We start from the raw sequence: 4,325 nt of genomic DNA on the forward strand, positions 1-4,325 counted from the left end.
CTATAAATTTGAACCATAAGAAAGGCTTTATCTGTGCCAGTACTGGCTCTTGAATCAAGACCTCATGTTCTTCAAGCAGCTTTTTCTCTGTGTGCTTGAGCACACTTCTGTCTTTTTGCTGGTTACTTGGAGTCTTGTGAGTTTTGTCTGACAAGATTGCCTTTAAACTAAGATCCTCAGAACTCAGCCACTAAAGTAGCTAGAATTATAGAGGTGAACTACCAGCATCTGGCTTTTTTAAAATTAGAATAATGATGTGTTCCAATCATGTTTTGGTCCTTATGGCAGCTTACCAACTGAACTTCCCATGTTACTGCCTAAATTAGAGCAGGAAATGACTTCTGATTCCTTTTTTCAAGGTAGAGACAACAGTCTTCTTCCAAAATTAAGCAGCTATACAGAAAGACTATCATCCCACTGCACTCCTTTTTAAGGCTAAGAGAGACCAAAAGAGCAAGGACTGCAAATAATAGTTGCCATTTTTGTCTTCAACTCTCGTTCCCCATCTGTCATATTAAAAATGAGTTCTTGGTTAAACTTAAGAAATTAAAACATTTATTATAAGCAAACAATGTAGTTGAAGACAAAACATATTTCTACATCAATTGCTTAATATTGGAATGTCAACTTCTACTTGGAATAAATGATGCAGACTTTTTGTATGCTTATACTTGTCAGCTTTTACTGGTTTGGATTGGTCTTATATCTTGTGGGTTTTATGCTACAGCCAAGTGAGGCTTTGTCTTTAGTTTTTCAAGTTCCAATGTAGAAAATAAAATGCGATTCATGTGCTTTGGCCACTCCTGCTGCTAGCTGGAAATGCCATGATTAAGTTGCAGAATGTGAATAAAACACTGCTTGATTCCCACATTTTTGTTAAGGGGAAATAATGGTGGTTAAAATAGAAATTGCTGTAATTGATTATGTCTCTCTAAATACAATTGTCAAAAATGAATTAAAGTAGGCACAAGCTGCAACATTTTTGCATGCAGATTAGAAATACCAATTGCTGTGAGTAATTCTCTAGGCCTGCAGAGCTGTACTTTCCAGTAATTTAGTAAAAAGAGTCTGCTGTTTTGTTTGGTTCTCATGTGTGTTAGGACTTACCATGATAACCTTTAGAATGGCAAATGTAACATGGTTTCATGGAAACTGCAGAACCTAATTAATATGTGTTAGCATTAGCCCCACCTTTGGTCCTCAGCTCTTCCAGACCTGAGCTCTTCCCTGCCCTGGAGTTCCAGCCCTACAGCTGGCCACTCCCTCTCTCCACCCAGACCCACCTGAGCTCCCACCTACCTCCATTCCTGCCCCTAGACCCTCCTGCTCCCTGGATAGGGACAGATGCCCTGTACTCCCTCTTGGGGAAAATATGGCTCCTCTAATAAACCTTGTAACAATCTTTCTCCTATGCCTGCTTGCCCTGGGATGGATGTGAAGGATCCTTTCAATATGCTTAAGTTATATTGAGCAATACAGCAGGAAATTAATGCACTGAATATTGTTGTGGCAAGGAATGAAAGCCTTTCTGTGTGAATCAAGCAGTTTTGACCTCTTTTGACAAATAATGCTGTGTATAGTGCAGCAAAATTGACATCCCCATTCACTTGTTAAGTGATGGTCTGTTAAAATTCCATTTGTATTTCTTGGATGTATCATCTGGTGCTTGAAGAGGGTCAGGATTTTTTCTTTTGGTACTGTGGGGTTTGAAGTTAGGTCCCTTGGCTCTCAGCTTTTTACTCAACTGTTAAATCTACCACTTGAGCCACATCCCCATTTCCAGCAATTTTTTTCTGGTTCATTAGAGAAACATCTTGGATTTGTCTGTGCAGGCTGGCTTTGAATTGAGAGTCTCAGCTCTCAGCTTCCTGAGCAGCTAGGTTCAGAGGCATGAGCCATTGGATCCTGGCAGGAAATTTGATTTCAAGGGGCTGATCTATTTGCCAACCCAAAAAAAAAAATTCTTTTTTTACAGTTACAAAACTTTGACCAGCAGAGGGCAGTGGAGTAAATACAGACCTTGCTAATGATGATACAAAGCTATACATGAGTTCTAAGATTTAGAGCAGAGCAAAAAAAGGCTGGGGTGAGGGCATGGCTCAGATGGTAATTTGCTTATCTAGCAAGTGTAAAGCCCTTCAGTTCAAACCTCAGTATTCTTCTCCAAAAAGAAATCTCAAACTTGTCATGAAACTCATGTACATCCTGATGCTCAAAGTACTTAAGATCCATACTGTCCATTACATTTCTACAATCATAGAATCACAGTTCTATGATTCTATTGTTTCTTATGAACAATAGAATATACACAGCTGGTGCAGTTGAGAGAAATTGATTTTTTTTTCTGGTCCTGGGGCTTGAATTCAGGGCCTGGGCACTGTCCCAAAGCTTCTCTTGCTCAAGGCTAACACTCTTCCACTTGAACCACAGTACCACTTCTACTTTTTTGTATGTGGTACTGAGAAATCCAACCCAGGGCTTCATGCATCTTAGGTGAGCACTGTACTCCAAACCACATACTCAGTCTTCTATTCTTTGCTAATCATGGGGCTTGAAATCAGGGTCAGGGTGCCATCCCTGAGCTTTTTGGATCTAGGTTAATGCTCTAAAACTTGAGTCACACAGCTCTACTTCTGGCTTATTTTTGTGTGGGGGAGGTTAACTAGAGATAAGTCTCAGAGATGTTCTTGTCTAAGCTGGCTTTGAAAAGTGATCGTTGGATTTCAGCTTCCCCAGTAGTGAGAATTACAGGGATGAGCTACAATTGCCTGTCTTAATCTTAACATAGCCACGAGCTACAGTTTGTCACACTATTGGACGGTGTATAGATTACCTACTTGATAAGAAAGTATGTGAGGGTGCAGAGGGCGGCGGCGCCTGGACTGGGGCCGACGGTGCCTGGAAGGACCGAGGGGCGCGCTGGGCTCTGAGGGGCTAGGTGGGCGCCGTGGCCTGCCTGGGATGGGCGGGCTGAGGTCCATGCGAGGGTGGGGTGCGGGTCGGTGGCCGCGGTGAGGCAGAGGGGGGGAGTGGGGGTGGGGGAAGGGGAGGGGGGAGTAGGGGTGGAGGGAGGGGAGAGGGGGCGTGGGCGCGGGGGGGGGCGGTGGAAGAGCCCCAGAAAGCGCACGCAGCACAGCTCCACTGGCAGGTGCGCGCATGCCCAGGAGGACTCCTCTGGCAACCTGCACAAGGCTGCACCGGGCTCCCGGGTTGCTCTAGGTCAGAACCAGCCTTTGAAAAGGGAGACACCGACCTGGATGACAGACAGGACAACTGCGCAGCAAGGGGGATGCATTTTGGAATCATGCATCAGCCTTTGAAAGCCATAAGGAGATTTAGGGTGCCTTGAAGGCTGCTGCACGTGCCTTCGAGAGCAATGATCCCGAACGGGAACGATGGGGCAAACATAACATTACCACATGGTGCATTTAAGCAGTGCTACGAAGGACTGAGAAACAGGGACAGGATGCCAGTCTATTGCCTAGCACCAGCAATCAACATGATAAGGGAAAAGTGGCATAGAGACTCTGGATAGTCCCGAGCCACCACCCAACTCTGGGTATGAACCTCAGCCCTCTTTCCACAGGCAAAAGACTTCAAGCTGGTGGTACACAGCACAGACATGGTATTCCACCTGAAGAGACAGTGCATGCAATAGAAGGAGAGGATCCAGGCAGTCAGTTTTTCTCTGGTAGACCGCTCACTGACAAAATGAAGCGAGAGGAGCTGAAAATCCCAGAGGACTATGTTGTACAGCCAGCCTTTGCAAACTGAATTGATGATGTTGGCTGGTTTTCAGGTCCCTCCACTCCTTTTTATTCTCATTATTTCCTACTCTATGGCGTGAAATTGTTTCACTGCTCCAAATTCTCATGAATGGCTTTCCTTCTGAGGAATTACCAATGAAAAATGGAGACCCCACACCTACAAAAAAAAAAAAGAGTAAGCCAACAATAAAAAGTATCTGAGAGAATTCCCTGCTTTGAACCTTATTTTCACAAACAGAAGTGCAAGGGTGATGGCAAGATATTACTTTCAAAGCATTTTCTTTTATCAAAGGGCAAATGCTGGACCCATTGCCTACAGTATTACTTTTCCTCAAATGAACTCGTCATCCTTCAGATCACTTATCAAGCATTGTTTCCTCTTGCAAATCTTCCATGATATTTCTCATAAGACCAAATTGCTTTATAGGAGTCATGTACCCAGAGGGAGGGAGATGGAGGGAGACAGAATAGGGAAAGGAGGGGAGACAAACAGACAGACACAGAGAGAGAGAGAGATTTGGTAAAGAACACAAAGATGAAAGACATCGTACCTGATCC

General features: G+C 44.0%; 1 pseudogene; it reads left to right on the forward strand.

The window, feature by feature from the left end:
- The first annotated feature begins 889 nt into the window (after window positions 1-889).
- Window positions 890-3,774, forward strand: LOC122098084 (annotated as a pseudogene).
- The last annotated feature ends 551 nt before the right edge of the window (window positions 3,775-4,325 follow it).

Source organism: Dipodomys spectabilis, unplaced genomic scaffold (assembly GCF_019054845.1).
Source record: "Dipodomys spectabilis isolate Male_0828 unplaced genomic scaffold, ASM1905484v1 ptg000457l, whole genome shotgun sequence".
Classification (NCBI taxonomy): Eukaryota; Metazoa; Chordata; class Mammalia; order Rodentia; family Heteromyidae; genus Dipodomys; species Dipodomys spectabilis.